This window comes from Neofelis nebulosa, chromosome 9 (genome assembly GCF_028018385.1).
Source record: "Neofelis nebulosa isolate mNeoNeb1 chromosome 9, mNeoNeb1.pri, whole genome shotgun sequence".
Taxonomy (NCBI): domain Eukaryota; kingdom Metazoa; phylum Chordata; class Mammalia; order Carnivora; family Felidae; genus Neofelis; species Neofelis nebulosa.
The window spans coordinates 49,312,442-49,326,567 of NC_080790.1; the positions used below are offsets into that span (position 1 = coordinate 49,312,442).

The window sequence follows — 14,126 nt, forward strand, 5'->3', positions numbered from 1 at the left end:
TCAGGATAACATAGCTTCAACCTGGGATCACTTTAGAGTGAAAAGCCAGATGTTTCCAAAAGGTTTAACCTTATGAGGCTTATTACTGCTTGTAAATATTAATATAGCATGTCCTCAGTGAACATGGCCAGGGCAGAGGATGCTTTCATGAGAAAAACGGTGCTGAAAGCAAATTCAAAAATATTCTCAGAGAGGGATTACAGTGGCAAAACTGAGTGATTTAAGCATTAATCAGTTTGTGGGCATGTGTGTGACTCACTCAGCTCTCAATTGTGCTTTCTTATATCATCCCAGACTCTTCCTTCAAAGCAGTTATCGAGATTCATAATTATGAATCTATTTATGGGATCACTTTTTCAATGTCTGTCTTGTCCACTAGCTTCCTTGAAGGAAGGCATCATTCTTGTTTTGCTCAGCACAATGTTTTCATTACTTAGCTGGGTGCTGGGAACAAAGTAGGTTTTCAGTAAGTATTTATTGAACAAATAAAGATTCTGCAAACAGCAGGATTTGACAATAATTTCCTTTCCTTCCCAATTTCCAGTTCTGAGCTATTTGCTTCTCCCAAGCCAAAGGACTTCTCAGGCCTGTGGGCTTTAAGTATAATGATTGAGACTTTTTGTGAAGTCTCAGCAAAGAGAACTGCTATGGGTCTTTCTCCTCATGGGAAGGACACATATCAGGAGAAGAGCATCACAGCCCAGAGATGAGAGAATCAGGAAGCAGGGAATCTTGGAAAGAACTTGATGCCTAGAGATCTAGAGTAGGGAGAGAGATTTGACATTGTCCTTACATGAGTATAGGGGTCACTTGACTCAGAAAAGGTGAAGGGGGATCTGAACGGACTGAGTTTTCTTGCCTCAGAAGTGTGAAGAGTACACAGAGCCCAGGGGTCAGGGGAGCTTCCTCAGAAGAGGTCGACAGTTGGTCTGCTTCTACAGAACAGGCCTCCTGCCAGCAGCAGGATGCTTGCTGCGTATGGTGTTCTAATAACCAGCTCTGAGCTCAGGTGAGGCAACAGAGAAAGTAACAACCCACTTAATGGGACAGAAGAACCAAGAGAGGAAAACAGAAGGAAAAAAAAAGGATATGACCAGTGAAGATTTTCACATTCAACTTCGCCAAAGCAGCCATACTACAGAGCAGGGTTTGGCAAACCTTTTTCATAAAGGGTCTGATAGAAAATATTTTAGATTTTGAGGGACATACATTCCCTGTCGCAACTACTCAAGTTGTAGTATCAAAGGAGGTTTCTAGACAAATCCTGTAGCCAGCTGAGGCTGCATGTTGCAGTTCTCTCTTGCCTATGAATTCCTCTGCCACATTTGCCTAGAAAAACTCCAGTTCCGAATGAACCCAGTTTTCTGCCTTTTCTTTTCCTGAACAACCTCTGGTCTCATGATACGTTCAAGGTTGCCAATATATGCTGGGCTTTGTTGCTGCCTAGAAACCTGTGTGTGTGTCCCTCCCCAGCTTCCTCTCCTGGTCTCTACAGTGAGCATTTCACTTTCCTCAAGCCCTTGTCATAAGGGCTTTCTTCTTACATACGGGAGCTGGTGTTGTTCGTTTTCTGCTACTGCTGTAACAAATTACCACAGAGGTAGTGACTTCACATGAACAGTATAAATGTATTCTCTTACAGTTCTGGAGGTCAGAAGTCTCAAATCAAGATACCGGCAGGGCTGTGTTCCTTTTGGAGACTGCAGGAGAGAATTTGTTTCCTTGCTTTTCAAAGCTTCTGAAGGCCTCCCTCCCGCCCCTCTTCTCACATCACTACCACCTTTGTTTCTGTGGTCACATCTCCTACTCTGACTTTGCTCCCACAGCCTTCCTCTTAATTACAGACACTTGTGATTATATTGGGCCCACCTGGATAACCCAGGATAATATCCCCATATGAAAACATTTAACTTAATCACATCTGCAAAGTCCTTTTGGCCATACAAGGTAATATATTCACATGTTCCAGGGATTTGGACAGGGACACCCTTGGGAGCTATTGTTCATACTGCCACATTGATTTCTTCCTGCTTCCAAGGCAGAATACAGGTACCAGGCAGGAGTTTCCCCAATATCCATCCCTACTCCTCTGGGGACACATTTATTCTGGCTCATCCTAACCTCTTCCTTCCCAGTTTCAGTGGAGATGTTCTTCCCAATAAAGACTGACCCCCCAATCTTTTCCTGTAACCCAAACATCTTTACTCTATTAATACATTTTATTTGAAATTCTTCCTTGTCTGATATTAAAATTGTTACCTCAACTTTCTTTTGGTTTATTTTTGCTAGTATAGCTCATTCCTTTAATATTAAATCTTTTATGTTATTATACTCTGGTAGTTAATGTTTAAATATACAGTGACTTCCACTGTGATATGACATATACATTCTTAAAATTACCACATTGTGATGGTAAAAATCTGTGATGGCAGTAAAAATCACAGGGCTAATGGGGTTCCTGGGTGGCTCAGTCAGTTAATGTCTGACTTTGGCTCAGGTCATGACCTCATCAATTTCAAGTCTGAGCCATACATTGGGCTCTGTGCTAACAGCTCAGAGACTGGAGCCTGCTTCAGATTCTGCGTCTCCCTCTCTCTCTGCCCCTCCCCACTCACGCTCACTCTCTCAAAAATAAATAAACAGTAACAATTTTTTTTTTTAAAAATCACAGGGCTTATGAGAAAAGTGGGTTTAGAGGAACAATACTCAAAAACATCATCAGTAGCATATTTTTTAAAAGATAGAAAAACATAGTAGCACAGTTTTATACGTTTTATTCAGTTAAGAAATACAGACATACTGCAAAAGATTTGACATTTTACCTTGAAAACACCTGAAGTTTGCTTGTGGAAGTAGCTGTCAGGAGGCTGGCAGTTCTTAGGACGCTGTGGAAGGAGGGCCATCTAGAAGCAGGTGTGGATGGGTGTGGCTTACAGCACCTGGGGTGAACCGAGGAGCCGATGGATGTTTGGAACACTTGCATCCTGTGTACTCCTACACAGCTTGGTCCAGTAGGGTGTCCTTTTCAGTATCCATCCAGTGTTTCTTGCAGACAGAATCATACAAAAGTAAATGTAAATTTTCTATTATGCTCCAAATACCCCCTAATACATCAATCATGTTGGAATAAATTCCCAAGTTTTTAAAAAAGTTTATTTATTTTGAGAGAGAGAGTGTGTGTGTGCATAAGCAGGGGAGGGGCAGAGGGAGAAGATCCCAAGCAGACTCTGCACCATCAGCACAGAACTTGGTGCAGGGCTTGAACTCACAAACTGTGAGATAGATCATGACCTGAGATGAAATCAAGAGTCAGATGCTTAAACAACTGAGCCACTCAGGCACCCCAGATCCTATTTCTTTTTTTAATGATTTTTTTTTAATTTACAGAGGATCTGAAGTAGGCTCTGTGCTGACAGAAATGAGCCTGATGCAGGGCTTAAACTCAAACCGTGAGATCATGACCTGAGCCAAAGTTGGTTGTTTAACCGACTGAACCACCCAGGCGTCCCTTATTTCTACCATTTTACTTGGTGTTTTTTATGATGTATTTTTTTCCTCTCTCCCTGTCATTTGTTGAATTTATTTAATTCCTTTCTTTCCCTTTTCCTTTTTTTCCTTTACTGTTTTGGAAATTATTTTGTTTATATTATTTTTGTTGCCATCCTTAAACTCTATGTTATTTTTTTTTTAATTTTTGAGTATAGTTGACACATGTTAACATTAGTTTCAGATGTACAATACAGTGATTCAACTTCTCTATACATTATGCCATGCCCACAAGTATAGGTACCATCTATCACCATACAACACTATTACAATATCATTAACTATATACCCTATGTTGTGATTTCTGTCCCCATGACTTATTCATTCCATAATCAGAAGTCTGTATCTTCCACTCCCCTTCACCAATTTTGCCCATCCTCCACCTCCCTGCCTTCTGGCAACCATAAGTTTTTTCTCTGTACTTATAGGTCTGATGCTGCTTTTTTTTGTTTATTTGTTTGTTTTGGTTTTTATATTCCCACATATGAGTGAAAACATAAGGTATTTGTCTTCCTTAGTCTGACTTATTTCACATAGCATAATATCCTCTAGGTCCATCCATGTTGTCACAAAGAGCAAGATCTCATTTTTTTTATGGCTGAGTAATATTCCATTGTGTGTGTTGGTCTATCAGTGGATACCGAGGCTGCTTCCGTGCCATCCTTAAATTGTAAAGTGCATACTCTACTCCAAAATTACTCATATACCTATCACCCCCCTGCTTAAGTACCTTAGAACATTTCCACAAAGAAAACTTCTCCCATATTCCATGTTGTTGTTGAACACATAATTTCACCTTATTTTTGAATAAAACTTTTTAAAAATATTTTTAGTCAATCATTATCAGATTGCATTTTACAAATATCTTTGTTCAACTATTATTCTTCTCACCATTTTTTTCCTGATTTCAATATACTTCTTACTGAAGTGAATCCTTCAGCAATTGCTTGAGGATGTGCCTGTGGGCAATAAATTTCTTTATGAAAATATTCTTATTTAGCCCTTATTCTTGAGTGACCATTTAATCTTACATAGAGTTCTGGGTTTTCTTTCCTCCCTCAGCACTGGGAAGATGGTTTTTCTTTGTCCCTGGCATCTGCTGTTGATGAGAAATCTGCTGTCAGTCTGAATGTCATTTCTTTATAAATAATCTGTGCTTTCTCTTTGGTAGCTTTTAAGGTTTTCTCAATATCCATGATGGCTGAAATTTTATTACAAGTTGTCTAAGTATAGATTTCTTTGACTTATCCTGCTGAGGATTTGGCATATCATTTTTCTCTAAAGACCCACACCAGTTTTTAATATTGAAAAATTGTTCACCAATATTCCTTTAGAAATTCTCTCTCCCTTACACTCTTTAGGCCCTCCTTGAATGCTGTTTAGATGTATATTAAAGCTACTCATTAGGTTCTAAATATATTTTAATTTCTTTTTCATATTTTCCATCTCTTTATCCCTCTGTGCTACATTCTGGGTCATTTCTTCATATATTTCAGTTTGCTAATTCTCTAGCTATCTAGTCTTATGTTTAACCTATTTATTCAGATTTTTTTAATTTCAATAAATGTTTTTTATTCTAAATATTTATTTTGTCTACTTGTTCTTTATTCATAATGCCCCACGCTAGTCTTAGATATTTTATTCCTTCCCTTATTCCTGTAAATTTTTAAACAAATTTATTTTAAAGTCTCTTCCAGAATGCTTTATTATCTGTGAATTCTGTCATTTTTTTGTGCTTTCTGATTCTCATGTTAGGGATTGTCTACCCTCACGCTGTTGCCTCATGTGCTTTGTTTTTTCAGCAGGAATGTTTCCCACAGGACATCCATCACAAGGAAATCTATGCAGCGTTAGACTGAGGTTCTGATTTCTCTGAAATTACCCTTTTCCCAGAATGATTCAGAACAGGTGGCCTGCTTCATGCTCATTCAGAGATAAGGCAGCCCCTTCCTGATGTCCAACTTCATACAGAGGGTCCTGTTTCAGTTTAGATCCTTGACTTTAGACCTTACATAAAAAGTTAGTGTCCACAAGATTCCCTATTCGTCTCTTGGATCTTTGTTTACAATGTAGCTCAGCACAATGGTTTAGGATTTTCTCTTCATTTCTGATCCCTAAAAATTTACTTTTATATTTTAAATATTGACTATATGTTTAAAGTAAACTGATTCCAAATTATCTGGCATAGATAGATAGATGATAGTTAACAGACAGAGGACAGAGGTTTTCCTGTGTCTGCTTTGTTTTCCATATTGACCAGAAGTCTTTCCAAATACTATTTATCTGTACTTGACTCCCAAGTCTCTATTTGCAACTCAGCTCTGATGATTGAGCTCTAGAACCATATCCCACCATCTAAAAATCTCCAATGGATATAGCATAATCACCTAAACCCATCATGTCCAAAATAACTTTTTTATATTACCCAGATCCCAACTCTGCAACTCTTCTCTATATTTCCCTATCTTAATAAATGTTGCCATTGTTGGCCGAGATGACCATCTAAAACCCTGAAAGTCACCTTTGACTTCTCTTTCTACCTATCCCTCTCACTGCAGGGTTAATTCCATCGAGGATGACCAATCATCCTACTTTTCCCAGGATTGAGGAGTTCTAGCATTTTGAACTCTCACTGCTAAAACCAGGAAGGTGTCAGGCAAGTCAGAACCTTAATTTCACTCCTAAGTATTTCTCAAAATCCTCTACTTCCCTTCATTCACACTGCTTTAATTCAGACAACCACAGACACAAGGACTCCTTTGATGGCTTTTCCTCTAGTCTCCCTACCTTAATCTTACCTTTCCCCACACATTCTCCATATTATCGATAAAGTGTTCTTTCAAGGAAAAAAAATGTGGCTAGTCTCAAATTAAGTCATTCACTAGCTTCCATTGTTTCAAGGATAATTTCTAACTTTTTAACATAACCCACTACAAATCCCTCGGGAATGTGGCTTCTGCCTGCCTCTCTAGTCCCATTTCCTGATCTCCTTCCCTTTCCCATACACGTGTTCCAGTCATATTGAATGACTCATAATTCATCAAATATGCCACTGGATTGGGTGCTTCTGAGCCTTCCAAAGGAAAAGGAGGCTTCCCAGGAAAGTATCTGAACTGCTTTCCTTGGTCCCTTTACCTGGTGACCACCTAATTTTCATCCAAATTTACCTCCAAAATCACCTGATCCCCCTTCCTGACCACAGTCAGAGTAAAATGTCACCTTTGAACACATAATAAATTCTTGGTGCTTGAAGCTATCAAAGTGTTTATCTCATCATGTTGTGTTTGTTTATGTACTTATTTCTCTATCAGACAATGGGATTGTTGAAGGAAGAGGGTATGATTTCTTCTCTGTAACTCTACGGCTTAGGATTTACCATTCTATGTTCCATGAATAAACAAGGTACTGGGAATTTGAGGGTTTGAGAAATAGTCCTGGCTCTACTCTTAATTTCTCTGACCTCAGTTTCCTGCCTTCACTTTGCCTGGCTGCTCCTTCTCACCCTTTGGTTCCAGCTCATCTGTCATTGGCTCTAGGAAACCTTCCCTGATCCCTCAATGCAAGGGTAGGGGCTGCCCCAATGGAATTTCATCACACCCAATCTTACCCTTGTCTGTCCATTGTAAATGCCATCAGTGTAGGATTCACTCTGCCTTGTTCATCTCTGTAGCTCCAGCATCTAGCGTAGGGGATCATCAATAAATAACTGTTGGCCTAATAAACTATAAACTATCACATGGAAGAAGTTGATTTCTAAGATAACTTCAGGCTCTAACCTGTCAAGCAGAGATAAAGCTCTGCATGTCTATAGTGACCAAGAGGCATTCGTGATGGTTGCTGCCTTTGGAAACCACTCTGAATGTCACAGTGTCAGCCATTGCTGAGGCAAATGCACATTCCATGAGATTTTGGCCAAAAGTAGGGATATCATGAAGCAGAAACTTGGATAAAGAGAAACGGGGTTGTCTAACAATGAAGATAAAAAGAGAAGGGACCCTAATGTTCCTATGAGTATGGGAAGTGATGCATACTCACTAAAAGACCTGTTTGCAGCCCAAGCAGGCCACGTGGTTTTCTAACACCTAAGTGCTGGAAGGTTTTCTATCTCCTAAATCTGTGGAAAGCCAAGGTTATACTAGTTTCACTTTATTCACTCCACCTAACTCTGCCACAAGTAACAGGCAAGCTACAGGTTAGCCCTCATGGGAGAGCAAGTGCTTTGTGTACTCAGCCCTTGCTCCTGCTACTGCTGATCTGCAGAACCATAACCATCTCATTCCACTGGCATCCCCACCACCAGCCTGAACCAAACTTCCCTGGATGTCTAGACTTCAGTATCTTTACTCACTTCTCACTTTGCAAAAAAACCCCATAGCTTGTGCCTCTCTAGTCTACTTTCCCTCTGACAGCACACTCTTCAATAATGGCAAATAGAATTTATTTTATAATCATTGGAAGCACTATCTTGTTTTTTCTATTCCTGTATCAATTTTATTATTCCCCAGAGAGTCACTTTCTGTGTCCTCCAATTACCACCAGAGCTTCTTACCCTTTATCCTCCAGAATACAGCTCTATGCTAGAGTAATTTTATGTCTAAAGAGAATATGGATGATTAAGCCTTGTCAAATAGTTTTCTGAATTTTTCACCAAGAATCACTCTCAAGCCAGAACTCAAACTTTCAAATGGCATGACAAGATTAATACATTTCTTTGGGGAGGATTACTTGGATCCTAAAGATATTTCTATTTCTTCTTCCTATTATTGTCATGGTCTTTGAATTTCCTCCACTTATGAAGAAGCATCTCAATGCAGAAAAAGTTTTAAAGTAAAATGTAAGTCTGATGTCAACAGGGCTGGATTTAGAACTCTTGGGGGTATGTAAATGATTGAAAAGAAGGCATAATTGAGGAAGAATGGAAATTACTTCTGTGAAGGCTCATGAGTGTGTCCTGAGAGATCGGCTGCAAACAAAATGGGGTGAAGTATTTCACTGAAACACTGTAGGACACTGAGGTGCAAAGAAAGTCATTCAAAGGGGGCATGAACAGCACCCCAACTTCTGATTAGACTAGCTCTCAATGAGGCATGTTGGGGTTAGAGATCTTAGAGGGTGGCTGCTCACTAGTGGGCAGCCGAGATGGGGGGACAATGGCAGGTCTCATGAAAGAGAACTGGAGCAGGAGTTAAGAAATAGCAAGCACTATGTGATAGCTGACAGGATTCTTTCTCCCACTCCCCTTCACCCATTTTGCCCAATCCCCCACCTCCCTCCCCTCTGGTAACCATCAGTTTGTTCTCTGTATTTATGGTGCTGTTTCTGCTTTTTGTTTGTTTAATCATTTTTTTTAAGATTCCATTAGGAGTGGAATCATATGGTATTTGTCCTCCTCGGTCTGATTGATTTCACTTAGCATAACATCCCATAGATCCATCTGTGTTGTCTCAGATGGCATGATCTGATCCCTTTTATAGCTATGTAATATTCCAATGTGTGTGTGTTTGTGTGTGTGCATGTGTAAACCACACTTTTATTATCCATTCATCTGTTGATGGACTTGGGTTGCTTCCATGTCTTGGCTATTGTAAATAATGCTGCTGTAACAAACATAGGGGTGCAAATATCTTTTTGAGCTAGTGTTTCTGTATTCTCTGGGTAAATACCCAATAGTGGAAAGACTGGATGATATGCTATTTCTATTTTTAATTTTTTGAGGAACCTCCATACTATTTTCCACACTGGCTATACCAATTCACATGAGAGTTTCTTTTTCTCCACATCTTCACTAACCCTTATTGTTTCTGGCCTTCTTGATTTTAGCCATTCTGACAGGCATGAGATGATAGCTCATTGTGGTTTTGGTTTGCATTTCCTTGATGATCAGTGATTATAAGCATCTTTTCATATACCTGTTGACCATCTGTATTTATTCTTTGGAAAAATGTCTGTCCATTTTTTAATCAGATTATTTGATATTGAGTTGTACAAGTTCTTGATATATTTTGGATATTAACCCTTTATTAGATATATAATTTACATATCTATTTGTCCACTTAGTAGGTTGTCTTTTTTATTTTCTCTTTATGTACAAAAGCTTTTTATTTTGATGTAGTTCCAATAGTTTATTTTTGCTTTTGCTGTCATTGCATTTGGAGACATATCTAAAAAATATTACTATGGCAGATGTGAGAGAAATGACTGACTGTGTTCTTTTCTAGAATTTTTTGGTTTCAGGTCTCACATTTAGGTCTTTAATCCATTTTGAGTTTATTTTTGTGTATGGTGTTAGAAACCAGTCCAGTTTTATTCTTTTACATGTAGCTGTCCAGCTTTCCCAGCACCATTTATTGAAAAGACTATCTTTTCCATATTGTATATTCTTTTCTCCTTTGTCATAAATTAATTTACCATAGAAGTATGGGTTTATTTCTGAGGTATCTATTCTGTTCTATTGATCTATGTATCCATTTTTGTGCCAGTACCATACTGTTTTGATTACTACAGCTTTGTAGTATATCTTGAGATCTAGAATTATTATACCTCCAGCTTTGTTCTTCTTTCTCAGGATTGCTTTGGCATTTGGGGTCATTTATGGCTCCATATAATTTTTGGATTATTTGTTCTAGCTTTTTGAAAAAATGCCATTGGTATTTTGATAGGGATTGCATTGAATTTGTAGATTGCCTTGGGTGATATGGACCTTTTAATGATATTTTTTCTTCCAATCCATGAGCATGGAATATTTTGCCATTTGTTTGTGTCATCTCCAGTTTCTTTCATCAGTGTTTTTTAGTTTTCATATATAGGTCTTTCACCTCTTTAGTTAAGTTTATTCCTAGATATATTTTTTTATTATTTAAGATTTTTGAAAAAAAAAGTTTATTTATTTTGTGAGAGACAGGGAGAGAGAGAGAATCCCAAGCAGGCTCCACACTCAGCATAGAGGCAGTCGTGGGGCTTGATCTCATGACCGTGAGATCATGACCTGAGCTGATATGAAGAGTTGGATGCTTCAACTGACTTGGCCACCCAGGTATCCTGGTATTTTAATATTTTTGATGCAATTTTAAATGGGTTTGTTTTCTTAATTTCTCTTTCTGCTACTTCATTATTAGAAATGTAATGGATGGAATTCTGTTTATTGATTTTGTATCCTATGACCTTACTGAATTCACTTATTAGTTCTCATAGTTTTTTGTGGAGTCTTTAGCATTTTCTATATATAATATAATGTGATCTGAAAATAGTGAAAGTTTTACTTCTTTACCAATTTGGATGGTTTTATTTCTTTTTGTTGTTTGATTGCTGTGACTATGAGTTCCAGGACTATGTTGAATAAAAGTGGTGAAAGTGCACATCCTTGTCTTGTTCCTGACCTTAGGAGAAAAGCTCTCAGTTCTTCATGACTGAGGATGATGTTAGCTGTGAGTTTTTCACATATGGCCTTGATTATGTTGAGGTATGTTCCTTCTACTTCCATTTTGTTGAGTGTTTTTATCATGAATGGATGTTGAATTTGGTCAAATGCTTTTCTGCATCCATTGAGAAGATCATATGATTTTTATCCTTCATTTCATTGATGTGGTGTATGACATTGATTGATTTGTGAATATTGAACCATCTTTGCAATCTGGGAATAAATCCCACTTGATTGCAGTGAATGATCTTTTTAAAGTGTTGTTGGATTCAGTTTGTTAATATTTTATTAAAAATTTTTGCATCTATTGGCCTGTATGTTTCTTTTTTCTTTTTCTTTTCTTCTTCCTTTTTTTTTTTTTTTTTTTTTTTTGTGGTGTCTTTGTCTGGCTTTGGTATCAGGGTAATGCTGGCCTCATAGAATGTATTTGGAAGCTTTCCTTCTAGGTTTTGAAATAGTTTGAGAAGAATAGGTATTAATTCTTCTTTAAATGTCTTGCAGAATTCACTTGTGAATCCATCTGGTCCTGGATTTTTTTTTTTTTTTGGTAGTTTTTAAATAGCCAATTCTATTTTGTTAGTTGTAATCAGTCTATTAAGATTTTCTATTTCTTCCTGGTTCAGTTTTGGAAGACTGCATGTTTCTAGAAATTTATCCATTTCTTCTTGGTTGTCCAGTTTGTTGGCATGTAATCTTTCATAGTATTCTCTTACAATTCTTTGTATTTCTGTGGTGTCAGTTGTTACTTCTCTCTCATTTCTGCTTTTATTTATTTGGTTCCTTTTATTTATTTGGGTCCTGATGAGTCTAGCTAAAGGTTTGTCAATTTTGTTTATCTTTTCAAAGAACTAGCTCTTGGTTTCATTAATTTTTGTTTTTTTTAATTTTTTTTTTGTCTCTACATCATTTATTTCTGCTCTGATCTTTATTATTTCCTTTCTTCTATTCATTATGGGCTTTGTTCTTTTTTTCTAGTTCCTTTAGGTGTCATTTTAGATTGCTTGAGCTTTTTATTATTTCCTGAGGTAAGCCTGTTTGCTATACACTTCCCTCACTGCTTCACTGTGTCTCTCAGATACTGGACCATTGTGTTTTCATTTTTATTTGTCTCCATGCATTTTTTTTTATTGCTTCTTTGATCCATTGGTTGTTTAGTATCATGTTGTTTAGTCTCCACATGTTTGTGTTTTTTCCAGTTTTTTTCTTGTGATTTATTTCTAGCTTCATACTGTTGTGGTTGGAAAAGATACATGGTATGATTTCAATCTCCTTAAATTTATTGAGGCTTGTTTAACAGCCTAATATGTGATATATATGGAGAATGTCCCATGTGCACTTGAAAATAACGTTTATTCTGTTATTTTTGGATGGAGTTTTCTGTATATATTCATTACGTCCGTCTGATCCAATATGTCATTCAAAAACATTGTTTTCTCATTGATTTTGTTTGGATGATCTATCCATTGATGTAAGTGGGGTGTTAAAGTCCCCTACTATTATTGTGTTACTGCCAATTTCTCTCTATGTTTATTAATATTTTCTGTACCTATATACTCCATTTTTGGGTGCAAAGATATTTACAATTGTTATATCCTCCTGTTGGAATGATCCCTTTATCATTATTCAATTCTTTGTCTCTTATCTTTGTTTTCAGGTCAATTTTGTCTGAGATAGTATTGCTACTCCATCTTTGTTTTGGGTTTGGGTTTTGTTTGTTTGTTTGTTTGTTGTTTTGGCTTTCATTTGCACAGTGAATTTTTTTTTAACTTTCAGTCTGTATGCATCTTTAGGTCTGAGGTGAGTCTCTTCAGGCAGCATAAAGATGGGTCTTGTTTTTTTATCATTCCTCCACTCTATGTCTTTTGATTGGAACATTTATGCCAACTACATTTAAAGTAATTATTGATAGGTATGTACTTATTATCATTTTTAAAATTTGTTTTCTGGTTTTATAGTTCTTTGTTACTTTCTTCTTCTCTTCCTCTCTTTCTTTGTGATTAATGAGTATCTATAGTGTTTTGTTAGGCTTCCTTTCTCTTTATTTTTTGTGTATCTATCATAGGTTTTGGGTTTGTGGTTACCATAAAGTTCATATATAACATCCTAAGTAAATAGCAGTTCATATTAATTTGATGGTCATTTAATTTCACAAACATTCTTAAAAAAAACAGAAAAAGATCTTTTCCCCCTTTTTTTCTCTTTGTATTCCCTTCTCTTTATTTGTGTATATGTTGTTATAATTTACATCTTTTTATTCATTTTTTTCTTTTTTTTAATTTATTTTTTTAAACACTTATTTATTTTTTGAGAGACAGAGAGAGACAGGACTTGAGCAGGGGAGGGGCAGAAGAGAGGGAGGCACGGATTCTGAAGCAGTCTCCCGGCTCTGAGCTGTCAGTACAGAGCCTGATGCTGCACTTGTACTCACTAACCCACGAGATCATGACCTGAGCTGAAGTCAGATGCTTAACCAATTGAGCCACCCAGGCACCTCTCATATTTTTCTTATGTCTAATTATGTCCATTTCATTTCCACTTAAATAAGTCCCTTTAACATTTCTTGTAAGGCTGGTTTAGTGGTGAATAAACTCTTTTACCCTTCGTTTGTCTGGGAAATTCTCTCCTTTAAATCTTGCCAGGTAGAATACTCTTGGCTGTAGGTTTTTTTTTTTTTTTACCTTTCAGCACTTTGAATATATCATGCCACTCCCTTCTGGCTTGCCAAGTTTCTGCTGAAAAATCAGTGGAAAGCCTTAAAGGTTTTCTATTGAAGGTAATTTTTTGTTTCTCTCTTGCTGCTTTTGAAAATCTCTCTTTATCTTCAACCTCTGACATTTTAATTCTTATGTGCCATAGTGTCGACTTCCTTGGGTTCATTTTGTTTGGAACTCTGTGCTTCTTGGATATGTATATCTACTTCCCTTGCTAGATTAGGGAAGTTTGCAGTTATTATTTCTTCAAATAATTTTTCTACTACATTCTCTCTCTTCTTTTTCTGAGATGCCTATAGTGCAAACGTTTGTTTGCTTGATGTTGTCCAAGAGATCTCTTAATCTACCCTCTTTGTTAAAAATTATTTTCTCTCTTTGCTGTTCAGCTTGGGTGCTTCCCATTACCCTGTCTTCCAGATTGCTGATACAGCCTACTGCATCCTCTAATCGAG

General features: G+C 37.2%; 1 protein-coding gene across 1 annotated transcript in view; it reads right to left on the reverse strand.

Annotated features, from left to right (window-relative positions):
* Nucleotides 1-2,757: 2,757 nt before the first annotated feature.
* Nucleotides 2,758-14,126, reverse strand: part of POLE4 (DNA polymerase epsilon 4, accessory subunit) — a 282,794-nt gene continuing 271,425 nt past the window's right edge. The window contains exon 6 of the transcript XR_009248485.1: nt 2,758-3,045. The gene's annotated coding sequence lies outside the window, so the exon portion shown is untranslated. The remainder of the gene's footprint in view (nt 3,046-14,126) is intronic.